Source organism: Oncorhynchus gorbuscha, unplaced genomic scaffold (genome assembly GCF_021184085.1).
Source record: "Oncorhynchus gorbuscha isolate QuinsamMale2020 ecotype Even-year unplaced genomic scaffold, OgorEven_v1.0 Un_scaffold_1171, whole genome shotgun sequence".
NCBI lineage: Eukaryota > Metazoa > Chordata > Actinopteri > Salmoniformes > Salmonidae > Oncorhynchus > Oncorhynchus gorbuscha.
Genome location: NW_025746031.1, coordinates 122,047 through 136,083, shown reverse-complemented (window position 1 = coordinate 136,083; position 14,037 = coordinate 122,047).

The window sequence follows — 14,037 nt, the reverse complement described above, 5'->3', positions numbered from 1 at the left end:
GTTAAGTAGGGGTTAAGTTTAGGGTTTAGGGTAGGAGTTGGGGTTAGATAAGGGTAGGGGTTAAGGTTAGGGTTTAGGGTAGGGGTAAGGGTTAGGTAAGGTTTATGGTAAGGGCAGGGGTTCAGGTTAGGGTAGAGACGTTCCAAGGATTCCGGGTAGCACTAACACCAATGTAATTGGCAACTGGGCATTTTTATACATTTTTTATTTCACCTCTATTTAACCAGGTAGGCTAGTTGAGAGCACCTTTATTTAACCAGGTAGGCTAGTTGAGAACACCTTTATTTAACCCTTACCTAACCCTAACTCCTTGTCATGCCCTGACCTTAGATATCTCTGTTTTTCTATATATTTTGGTTAGGTCAGGGTGTGACTTGGGTGGGTACTCTAGTTTTTGTATGTCTATATTGGCCTGATATGGTTCCCAATCAGAGACAGCTGTTTATCATTGTCTCTGATTGGGGATCATATTTAGGTAGCCATTTCCCTCATTTGTGTTGTGGGATCGTGTCTATGTATAGTTGCCTTAGTGCACATCAGTAGCTTCATGTTTCGTTTCCTCATTTGTGTTGTGGGATCGTGTCTATGTATAGTTGCCTTAGTGCACATCAGTAGCTTCATGTTTCGTTTCCTCATTTGTGTTGTGGGATCGTGTCTATGTATAGTTGCCTTAGTGCACATCAGTAGCTTCATGTTTCATTTGTGTTGTGGGATCGTGTCTATGTATAGTTGCCTTAGTTCACATCAGTAGCTTCATGTTTCATTTGTGTTGTGGGATCGTGTCTATGTATAGTTGCCTTAGTGCACATCAGTAGCTTCATGTTTCATTTGTGTTGTGGGATCGTGTCTATGTATAGTTGCCTTAGTGCACATCAGTAGCTTCATGTTTCATTTGTGTTGTGGGATCGTGTCTATGTATAGTTGCCTTAGTGCACATCAGTAGCTTCATGTTTCGTTTCCTCATTTGTGTTGTGGGATCGTGTCTATGTATAGTTTCCTTAGTGCACATCAGTAGCTTCATGTTTCATTTGTGTTGTGGGATCGTGTCTATGTATAGTTGCCTTAGTTCACATCAGTAGCTTCATGTTTCATTTGTGTTGTGGGATCGTGTCTATGTATAGTTGCCTTAGTGCACATCAGTAGCTTCATGTTTCATTTGTGTTGTGGGATCGTGTCTATGTATAGTTGCCTTAGTGCACATCAGTAGCTTCATGTTTCATTTGTGTTGTGGGATCGTGTCTATGTATAGTTGCCTTAGTGCACATCAGTAGCTTCATGTTTCATTTGTGTTGTGGGATCGTGTCTATGTATAGTTTCCTTAGTGCACATCAGTAGCTTCATGTTTCATTTGTGTTGTGGGATCGTGTCTATGTATAGTTGCCTTAGTGCACATCAGTAGCTTCATGTTTCATTTGTGTTGTGGGATCGTGTCTATGTATAGTTGCCTTAGTGCACATCAGTAGCTTCATGTTTCATTTGTGTTGTGGGATCGTGTCTATGTATAGTTGCCTTAGTGCACATCAGTAGCTTCATGTTTCGTTTCCTCATTTGTGTTGTGGGATCGTGTCTATGTATAGTTGCCTTAGTTCACATCAGTAGCTTCATGTTTCATTTGTGTTGTGGGATCGTGTCTATGTATAGTTGCCTTAGTGCACATCAGTAGCTTCATGTTTCATTTGTGTTGTGGGATCGTGTCTATGTATAGTTGCCTTAGTGCACATCAGTAGCTTCATGTTTCATTTGTGTTGTGGGATCGTGTCTATGTATAGTTGCCTGTCTGCACATCAGTAGCTTCATGTTTCATTTGTGTTGTGGGATCGTGTCTATGTATAGTTGCCTTAGTGCACATCAGTAGCTTCATGTTTCATTTGTGTTGTGGGATCGTGTCTATGTATAGTTGCCTTAGTGCACATCAGTAGCTTCATGTTTCATTTGTGTTGTGGGATCGTGTCTATGTATAGTTGCCTTAGTTCACATCAGTAGCTTCATGTTTCATTTGTGTTGTGGGATCGTGTCTATGTATAGTTGCCTTAGTTCACATCAGTAGCTTCATGTTTCATTTGGTTGTTTGTTGTTTTGTTCAGTGAGTTTCGATTTATTAAAATGATGTGGAACTCTACTCGCGCTGCGCCTTGGTCTAATCCTTACGATGAACGTGACACTCCTACCCTAAACTTAACCCTTACCATAACCATAACCTTTACCTAACCCTAACTTGAATCATTATTAACATTATTTTGGCCACCATGGCAAGAAGGTAAAACAAGGGAAATGCTAGTGGGGACATTTCCCATGTCCCCATGAAGACAAAGGCTATTTTAAACTTAGGGTTTAGTGTTATTAGGGTAAGAATTAGGGTTAGAATTATGGTCAGGGGTTAAGGTAAGGGTTAGGTTTAGGGTTACCGGTTAAGTTAAGGGTTGGGTTAAGGTTTAGGGAAAATAGGATTGTGAATGGAAATCCATTTTAGTTCTCCATGAGGACAGAAGGACAAAACGTGTGTGTCGTCTGTGTCTGTGTGCGCGCAGGACTTTCTTGTGAAAAAGAGGAACCGTGTGTAATGTCTGAGAAGTTTGCTGAAAATTGTTTCTCGGGAATCAAAACTTTCAAAAATGCCTGGCTTTATTTCCTGCAATGTGAGCACATAGCTACAGCAGGATCCATGTTGCTTGTGTAAGCAGAATGGAACATGTGACTGGACTATTCTGATGAGCCACTAGGGAATAGTTCTATTCATATTCCTGATGGAGTGTGAGTGGTCAGAGTTAACTGAAAGGTGGAGTAGCTCAATGTTTAACAATTGACATAAAATCACAATATTTGATTCATTATTACTTGTTATAAGCTTATTATCAACTCATAACCAATGTCCATTGCTTGGGAATGTGCAGTATAATTCTGTGTGGGAAATGAACTACAAAGGAAAATGCATCTTGTTCAAATGACATAAATGCTATTTCTAAATGCCATTGTGCTTTGCTTTGCTGTGCATTACTCCCCACACCTCCCCTTTGCATTTAACGTCAAAATACCATTTTATAAGACAAAGTATTTTCCTGCTCACCTCACAAAGTATTTGATTTTCATCTTAAAGGAACTAAGGAGCCTCTTGAAGACTAGATGGTGCAATTCAATGGGTCTATAATGATCTTTTCCTGTCAGAAATACAACCCACTGGCCACACACTGGTTGAATCAACATTGTGTCCACGCCATTTCGTTGCACCAACTTGGAATAGACGTTGAATTGACAATTGTACCAGGTTGGAAGCCTTTATTGACTTAATATTCTGCTTTAATCTCCTTTATGCAAATATCCCATACAATCCCTTTAGATTGTCCTGGGCTGAAGCTTTTTATATGTTAATGCTTCTGACTCATCTTTTTCCTCCTCTCTCTTTTCACCCTCTCTCTCTTCACTCTCTCTCTCTCTTCACTCTTTCTCTCAACTCTCTCTTCACCTTCTCTCTCTCTCTCTTCACTCTCTCTCTCTCTCTCTTTTTTATTTCACCTTTATCTCTCTCGCTCTCTATTTTCTTCCTCCCCTATGCATTGAACTATTCATCAGCGCTCTCTTTCTTTGCATTGTTTTTATTAGTTGAAGCCTGAAGGTCCCCTTTGTGAGGGCAGATGTATACTGAACAGGAATATAAACGCAACATGTAAAGTGTTGGTTCCATGTTTCATGAGCTGAAATAAAAGATCCCAGAAATGTTTCATTAACAAAAAAAAGCATATTTCTCTCAAATGTTGTGCACACATTTCTTTATCTCTGTTAGTATTTATCCTTTCCCAAGATAATCCATCCTCCTGGCAGGTATGGCATATCAAGAAGCTGATTAAACAGCATGATCATTACACAGGTGCACCTTGTGATGGGGACAAAAGGCCACTCTAAAATGTGCAGTTTTGTCTCACAACACAATGCCACAGATTTCTCAAGTTTCGAGACAGCGTGCAATTGGCTTGCTGACTGTAGGAATGTCCACCAGAGCTGTTGCCAGATAATTTAATGTTACCTTCTCTACCATAAGCTGCCTCCAACATTGTTTTAAAGAATTGGGCAGTACGTCTAACCGGCCTCACGACCGCAGACCACATGTAACCATGCCAGCCCAGAATCTCCACATCTGGCTTCTTTTCCTGCGAGATTGTCTGAGACCAGCCACCGGGAGAGCTGATGAAACTGAGGAGTATTTCTGTCTGTAATAAAGCCCATTCTGATTGGCTGGGCCTGGCTCCCTAGTGGGTGGGCCTATACCCTCCTATTCCCATGCATGGCTGCCCCACTGCCCTTTCATATGAAGTCCATAATTAAGGGCCTAATGAAATGATTTAAAATGACTGATTTCCTTCTGAAACTGAACTGTAACTGTAAATGTGTTGTTTATGTTTTTGCTCAATATATAAATTCATGAGATTTTCCTTCCTGTAATAATTGTAGAATAATCTTGTATTTTTAAGTGTAGTATATGGATATATTATAAAGAGTTATCTTACTGTTTTATCTTCTCTCTGTGAAGTCCTCAGCTCAACATTCCACTTCTTCAATCTTTACAATATAATAGGTGTTGGATTGTCATCTGGTGGACAATTACAGTATTGACTCTAATCGTTCCTAAATTGGTCACCATCTAGTGGACAGTTACAGTGTTGACTCTAATCTTTCCTAAATTGGTCACCATCTAGTGGACAGTTACAGTGTTGACTTTAAGCTACCCTCAATTGGTCACCATCTAGTGGACAGTTACAGTATTGATTCTAATTTTCCCTCAGTTGGTCAGCCTAGGGGGATATGAAGCCATCACTAGGGGATATGAAGCCATCACTAGGGGATATGAAGCCATCACTAGGGGGATATGAAGCCATCACTAGGGAGATATGAAGCCATCACTAGGGGGATATGAAGCCATCACTAGGGAGATATGAAGCCATCACTAGGGGGATATGAAGCCATCACTAGGGGGATATGAAGCCATCACTAGGGAGATATGAAGCCATCACTAGGGGGATATGAAGCCATCACTAGGGAGATATTAAGCTATCACTAGCGGGATATTAAGCCATCACTAGGGGGATATGAAGCCATCACTAGGGGGATATGAAGCCATCACTAGGGAGATATGAAGCCATCACTAGGGAGATATGAAGCCATCACTAGGGAGATATGAAGCCATCACTAGGGAGATATGAAGCCATCACTAGGGGATATGAAGCCATCACTAGGGGATATGAAGCCATCACTAGGGAGATATGAAGCCATCACTAGGGGATATTAAGCCATCACTAGGGGATATGAAGCCATCACTAGGGGGATATGAAGCCATCACTAGGGGGATATGAAGCCATCACTAGGGAGATATGAAGCCATCACTAGGGGATATGAAGCCATCACTAGGGGGATATGAAGCCATCACTAGGGAGATATGAAGCCATCACTAGGGAGATATGAAGCCATCACTAGGGGGATATGAAGCCATCACTAGGGAGATATGAAGCTATCACTAGGGGGATATTAAGCCATCACTAGGGGGATATGAAGCCAATACTAGGGGGATATGAAGCCATCACTAGGGGGATATGAAGCCATCACTAGGGGGATATGAAGCCATCACTAGGGGGATATGAAGCCATCACTTGTTGCTTCATTTGACCCTCTTCACAAGGGTGACTTCATTCACAAATAGTTCACGCCAAATCTCTAAAGTCTGATTCATTCAATCAAGTGAAACACACACACACCCTTTCCAAAACAAACTATACAGATTGAGACACACTGGTTGCCAAGCCTGGATGACATGAGAATAATTTGTGGTGGTGTTTGGTGTGTTCTGAGTCTGCACACAGTGTTCACACAAGCTCTCCTGATGATAGTTTAATAAGGCCTGTGTTACTGTAACAATAACAATGCAGGGACGCTTTTCTCATCATTTCATGTAGACCTACATTGCTACTCCATGGATTCCCGTAGCTGAAGCCCATGGGTAGGCAACCCTGGTCCTGGAGTGCAGCTGTCGCTTCAAGTTTTTCATTTAACCGACCAGGTGTGTTGAATTTAGGCAATCACTGATCTGATCAATTAGCTAAGTAGCTCCGTGTGATGCCTGGTTGGAACAGGGTTGACTACCCCTGCAGTAGCCAAACACCTACCTCACCAATGTCCTGATTTGAATATTATCACTATCACTTAACTTAACTTGAAAGTGTGTCGAACAAACAGCACTATGGGTCTCTAGACAAATGTGTGTACTGTATTTATGCACTGGAGTCATTTAAAGTGTGAACTTGGGGGGGATCACGTGACCCTTGAACGAGATGGCCGCATGAACTAAGAGCTCCGCACAAGTAGTTTCCAATTCCTAATCTTACCTCCACTCCAAGTTCACACTCATTTAGCTTTAGTAAGAAAAAGTCATGGCGGCTACAAAAGGCGACACTACAGGTGACATTTTTACCCGGACTCGAGTATTAGCGAAGGAAAAAGCCTCCAAAACTAGCGCCATTAGCCAGGAGCAAGAGAACCCTCTCCCCCATGAGGCACAACGAATGCCAACCTCGCACTCTGTCGAAGACATCCTTTCTGAGTTGAGATCCCAACGTACAGAACTAAATACCAAATTAGATGCCATTAACTCTCAGCTCAGTGCGATAGGGGGCAAGGTGACAATCCTGGAAAACGCTTTGCCTGACATCAACAACAAGATAACCATAAACGCGGGGCGCCTGGACGAGGCAGAGGGGCGAATCCTATCCATGGAAAAGTTGACAGATGCCATGGAAACAATAGCATATGCTAAAAAGAAAATCGAGCATCTGGAAGAGAAAACAGAGGACCTGGAAAACAGGGGGCGAAGGAATAATTGTGTTCTATTCAATCTGGGTGAAAAAGAAGAGGGAAACATGCCACTGATCCGCTAGCTGCAAGACAAACTTCCCGAGTGGCTCCACCTGCCCACCGACAGGCCCGAGAGAGAGCTCACCGAGCACTGAGGCCCCACCAGCAGCCAGACAACCACCGCGCCCAATCACCATACGTTTCCTGAGATACACCGACAAGGAACGAGTCCTACAGGCGGCGAAAAACAACACCATCACAGTGGGAAATGCCAAACTCGCTTTATACCAGGACCTGTCAGCTGGAATACACCGAAAGCGCCGAGAATTTGACGAAGTGAAGAAATACTCCATTGACCGAGGCATCTTCAGGGGATTCAAATACCCAAACGAGCTCAGGATTCTTCACCAAGGAGCCTTGCGACACTTCAAAACTCCCGAAGAGGCAAAACGTTTTTTGAAAGACAATCCTGGCCAATGAGAAACAGACCACATACTAAATGCGATTAATGCCATTACTAAAGGAGGTAAGACGACATATAGCCGATATCCAGAGACCCACCCCCTAAATGTCATTATAGCCGTCCAATTTATATTTATTTTCCTTTAACTGAGAGGGATGGGCTGTATAGCCTAACCTAGGCCTAGTAATGTTTCAGCCTACTTTTATTTCCCTGTTCTTTTGTTGTTGCTATTATTACCTGGGGTTCCCTATGTCCCTTGGGGGAGGTATATGTAGGCTGGGCTAGTGATTTTATTTTTCTCCCCTCTTTTACTGTGGTCTGGACGAGGGCAACTGTGTTATTTACTCAATGCGGGGTGGAGAGGATGAGGCATTTCTTTGGTGGGGAGAGGGAGACGTTGTGCGTTGCTGACTGTTCCCGGTTTTTGTTTTATTCGGAACACAGAATTGAGACTGAGCGGGGGGTAATAGAGCCAACGGGATGTGTCGAGTTGTTTGGGAACTCGGCTGGGGTGTTCAGAGATTATTATTTTATGTACACCATTTATTTTCCTTTTATGTGAACGCAGCTGTAATTACTATCCACTTTTACCCAGCGATGACTTGCACTAAAGTTCGATTACTGCTCGATGACGATGACTAGTACCTTAAATCTATTGACATGGAACTGCCATGGTCTAGGGCATGCAATGAAATGAAAAAAGATACTATGTGCTCTAAAAAAGGAAAAAGCAGACATCGCGCTATTACAAGAGACACACCTCTGTGATGCTGAACATGCCAAACTCCGCAGAGCTTGGGTGGGACAGGTGTATTTCTCATCTTTCAAATCAAACAGTAGAGGCACAGCCATACTTATCCATAAAAATGTTCCATTCATAATAGACAAAAACATATCTGATCTGGAGTGGAGATTTATTTTGATAACTGGGTCACTATATGGTCAACCAATTACTATATTAAACATATACACCCCTAACACAGATACTCCTGCCTTCATGTAAAAAAGTATAACCCTGTTCAATGAGCATTGTGTCTCCTTTGGTGTGGTGGCCGGAGATTTTAATTGTACCCTTAACCCAACCCTAGACAAATCATCTCAAGTCCCCACAACAAATCCTAGATCTGCAAAGATGTTGAACTCTCTTACTAAAGAGATGGGACTGATAGATATCTGGAGAGAGACTAATAGCTCATCTATGGACTATACAATGACGAGTTCCATACATTGGTAACTACATGGATAGACAACTACACACAAGACAATAAAGATTCTCCTGTTTCTCCGGCCACAATGTGGGATGCTGCTAAAGCCACACTAAGAGGTCATCTAATTGCATATGCTTCCTCTAAGAAAAAAGCAATGGAAGCACACAGGCTAGATCTTGAGAGGGAGCTGGAATGCTGTGATAAAATACATAAACAATCCCTAGACAGCACCTCCTGGAGTCATCTTAAAGCAGCCAAAGCCAAACTGAATTTGGACTACACTCGGGAGATAAAAAAAAGAAGTTTTCTTTACTAAACAGAAATACCATGAGTATAGCAATAGGCCCAGTAGATTGCTTGCTTACCAATGAAAAAAGGAGCAGTCAGAGCGTACAATCATGGCTATCCGAACAGCAGAGGACGAGATCACATATGACCCAAAAAAAGATCAATTTAACTTTTCATGATTTTTACTGCATTTTTACTATAAACCTCAGAGAAAACACACGGAGGCAGAACTCCACTCTTTCCTAGAGGGAATCTCACTACCTAAACTATCAGAGACCGACCAGGAAGATCTCAACTCCTCCTTCACTCCTGAGGAGATCCTGGAGGCAATTACCTCCAGTCCCCAGGCCCAGATGGATTCCCCAGAGAGTTCTACAAAGCTTTTTGGCCCCAGCTCAGCCCTATCTTCATGCCAATGCTGGAGGATTTTTGCAAAAACGGAGCTCTCTCAGACTCAATGCACACAGCTCGCATTACAGTGTTGCTAAAAAAGGACAAGGACCCCCTATCCTGCTCGTCCTTCCGGCCCATAAGCTTGTTGGATTTCGACTATAAAATAATTACCAAATTGCTCACCAAAAGACTAAACACTCTTCTTCCCAAAATAATAAAAGCGGACCAAACTGGATTTATTAGAGACAGATACTCTTCTGATAACATTCGCCGTCTTTTTGATATTATTGATCAAGTAAACGCACAAAAGACCCCTGTCCTGCTGGCTTCACTGGATGCTGAGAAGGAGTTTGACAGGATGGAGTGGAGCTTTCTGTTTTCAGTCTTAGAAAAGTTCAATATGGGCCCAAATGTTATTAAATGGATCAAATCACTATACTCTCATCCAAATGCCATGGTGACTACTAATGGACTGAACTCTGACAGATTCCCTCTGGAACGGGGCACAAGACAGGGGTGCTCGCTGTCCCCGTTGCTCTACTTGTTGGGGGCGGAGCCTCTGGCAGAGCTGATAAGGAGCAATCCAAGTATTATGGGTGTTTCTGCAGGCGGCCTGCAGCACAAGATCTCGCTTTACGCAGATGATGTCTTGCTCTACATATCCAACCCTGAGAAATCCCTCCCTCTCATTTTAGACACAATTGCTCAGTATGGCAAGTTTTCAGGTTATAAGATCAATTTTAACACTCACCAGCTCTATGAAGACACTTTGTCCTTTCTAATGGAAAACACAGGGTTTCAATACTTCGGGATCTTCATAACACCAGATCTGAATAGCCTTTTTAAGGAAAATTATCTTCCACTCCTGGATCGAATCAAGAACGATCTCCAAACCTGGATCTCCCTTCCAGTTAGCTTAGTAGGAAGAATTAGTGTAATCCGTATGAACATCCTAGACTGAACTACTTATTTCAGATGCTCCCATGCTATCTCCCAGTTTCCTTCTTCAAAACAACTAACCAAAGCATCACCAAATTTATATGGGGCAATAAAAAACCTAGGATCAAGTTTTCCACTTTATCAAAACCTGAATCTAAAGGTGGTCTTGCCCTTCCTCCCTTCAGTTGTACTACTGGTCTGCCCAAATCCGCAACATGCTAACATGGATCACAAACAGACAAGAGTCAACGTGGATTCAGATAGAAGCCCAATCCTGTGGTTCATTGCCCTTAAGCTCAATTATATTCATTAATAACTTTAGTGAAGTGGGCAACATAGCCAAAACCTTTGCGATTTACAGCACCCTACTAGCGTGGAGGGACTGTAAGAAATACCTGGGCATTTCCTCCCAAATATGTTCTCACTCGCCTATAGTAGGCAACCCAGACTTGCCAAAAGCCTTGAGGGATGCCAACTTTAATCTTTGGCATACTCTAGGAATCAGGATGTTTTCAGACCTATTTCATCAGAAAACCACTACACTGAAATCCTTTCAAGAGCTCTGCAGTGAATTCGATGTGCAGAGATCACATTTTTTTAAAAATATCTTCAAATTAGACATGTAATTTCCTCATTTACCTCCAAGAGGAGGTTTAGAACTCAGTTGAATGAAGTTGAACCCTTCTTGTCACAGCACAATCCATTAAAGGCAAAATATCTTACATCTATAGACTCCTTTCTGAGAAAGGAAGCTCCTCCTTTACTCCTTTGAAAATAATCTGGGAAAAGGACCTTGGTCTGACTATCAGTGATGAGTTATGGGCGGAGGCTTTGAGACTCCATAGAATGTAAACAGATATGTCTCCTAACTGTAAAAGATGTACCTCTGAAAGTGAAATCTATATGCATGTATTTTGGAGCTGTAGGGAGATTGTCAAATTCTGGCAATCTGTACATACTGCTGCACAGAAAATACTAGAGGTACAGTTTGATATGACCCCGTGTATCTATCTTCTTAATGCCCAGCAGGACTTTGTTCTTGATCCTGACAGAGAAAATTTGCTTATGACTATTACATACTTTGCTAAGAAATGTATTCTTCTATTGTGGGCCTCTAATACCCCCCCTACATTTACATTTACATTTACATTTAAAATGTGGATTGACCAGATTGTTGACTTTCTTCCTCTTGAAAAGCTCACTTATGATCTCCACAAGAGACAGCCCAAGTTTGATAGACTCTGGTCTCCACTATTCAACTATATTTCAAACTGGACAGAGTGAACGGGGTGACTCGGGAAATGCGTAGATACATGCTGTTTAAGGTACTGTAAAACCTAAAAACGAATTATTGGCTCATCGTCTCAGCGAATGCTTGAAATAGCTGATAAGAACCTTAATAGTGCTGCTTCAAGTGTTATATGTTTTTTATTATTTTTTATTATTGTTATTATTTTTGTGTTTATTTTATTTTTTTTGAGTGTATGTTTTGTATGTTTAATTTATGTTTTGTATGTATGTATGTATGTATGTATGTATGTATGTATGTATGTATGTATGTATGTATGTATGTATGTATGTATGTATGTATGTATGTATGTATGTATGTATGTATGTACCAAGGAAAATATATAGATTAAGAAAAATAAATGCTTTTATATCATTCATTTTAATTGTATTTTTATTTTTTCAAATGTATTATTATTTTGACTTTTTATTTTTTTTAAAGCCTGTCACATCTGTGAATGTGGAATGTGTTTTGTTGGTTGATTGAAAAACAAGAAAACTTAATAAAACTTTAAATTGAAAAAAAAATAAAGTATGAACTTGGAGTCCAGTTCCAAGTTTGGCTTTGGCACATACCTCTCAGTAACACAGGGTTTCATTCTAGAACTAAAATGATGAGGAGGAGAGAGTCGAGCACTGTGACTGTCTGTGGCAGGAGAGTAAGGAGCATAGCAGGGTCTACGAGCCAAATGGGTGAAAGAGCAGCTTTCTGACAACAACCCCAGCATGGTCACTAGAATGAGGACATAGAAAAAGTCAGCTTCTGCTCCATCCTTCTACTTCTCCTCTTCAGGCCTGAAGTCTAGCAGGAGTCTTTAGTTTGATTCCTACACCTCCTCTTCAGTCCTGAAGTCTAGCAGGAGTCTTTAGTTTGATTCCTACACCTCCTGTTCAGGCCTGAAGTCTAGCAGGAGTCTATAGTTTGATCCTCTAGCAGGGGTCTTTAGTTTGATTCCTACACCTCCTCTTCAGGCCTGAAGTCTAGCAGGAGTCTTTAGTTTGATTCCTACACCTCCTCTTCAGGCCTCCTGAAGTCTAGTCAGCAGAGTCTTTTTGAGTTTGATTCCTACCCCTCCTCGTCAGGCCTGAAGTCTAGCAGGAGTCTTTAGTTTGATTCCTACACCTCCTCTTCAGTCCTGAAGTCTAGCAGGGGTCTTTAGTTTGATTCTTACACCTCCTCTTCAGTCCTGAAGTCTAGCAGGAGTCTTTAGTTTGATTCCTACACCTCCTCTTCAGTCCTGAAGTCTAGCAGGAGTCTTTAGTTTGATTCCTACACCTCCTCTTCAGTCCTGAAGTCTAGCAGGAGTCTTTAGTTTGATTCCTACACCTCCTCTTCAGTCCTGAAGTCTAGCAGGAGTCTTTAGTTTGATTCCCACACCTCCTCTTCAGTCCTGAAGTCTAGCAGGGTCTATAGTCTTTAGTTTGATTCCTACACCTCCTCTTCAGTCCTGAAGTCTAGCAGGGTCTTTAGTTTGATTCCTACACCTCCTCTTCAGTCCTGAAGTCTAGCAGGGGTCTTTAGTTTGATTCCTACACCTCCTCTTCAGTCCTGAAGTCTAGCAGGAGTCTTTAGTTTGATTCCTACACCTCCTCTTCAGTCCTGAAGTCTAGCAGGGGTCTTTAGTTTGATTCCTACACCTCCTCTTCAGTCCTGAAGTCTAGCAGGGGTCTTTAGTTTGATTCCTACACCTCCTCTTCAGTCCTGAAGTCTAGCAGGGGTCTTTAGTTTGATTCCTACACCTCCTCTTCAGTCCTGAAGTCTAGCAGGGGTCTTTAGTTTGATTCCTACACCTCCTCTTCAGTCCTGAAGTCTAGCAGGGTCTTTAGTTTGATTCCTACACCTCCTCTTCAGTCCTGAAGTCTAGCAGGGGTCTTTAGTTTGATTCCTACACCTCCTCTTCAGTCCTGAAGTCTAGCAGGGGTCTTTAGTTTGATTCTTTCTTCAGTTTGCATTTTAGTTTGATTCCTACACCTCCTCTTCAGTCCTGAAGTCTAGCAGGAGTCTTTAGTTTGATTCCTACACCTCCTCTTCAGTCCTGAAGTCTAGCAGGGGTCTTTAGTTTGATTCCTACACCTCCTCTTCAGTCCTGAAGTCTAGCAGGGGTCTTTAGTTTGATTCCTACACCTCCTCTTCAGTCCTGAAGTCTAGCAGGAGTCTTTAGTTTGATTCCTACACCTCCTCTTCAGTCCTGAAGTCTAGCAGGGGTCTTTAGTTTGATTCCTACACCTCCTCTTCAGTCCTGAAGTCTAGCAGGGATCTAGGGAAACACACACATTCTTTTTCATGTTCAAACACATTTTTGTTTGTGTTTTTCACAAGTAAATATGTAATCTGGCATGCCATAGTAAACAATGGTAGGCTACAAAATGTGTCTGCTCAGTGACATGATTCTATTGGGGTCTCCATTTTGTTCATGTCATGTCTAAATCGACTTTCTGGATGTCAATGTAATTTCCCGGTACTGTCTAACAAAAAAATAGAAAAAAGCTTGTTTTACCAAATCAGGGTAACTTAAAACCGAAAACGGTTTGTTCTTTTAAAGATGGCAGAGTGTGCCCTCAGAGTTGGCCCTCATTTCCCCAGAAAACCATCCTCCTTCCATACATTGAAACAACGTTTTATTT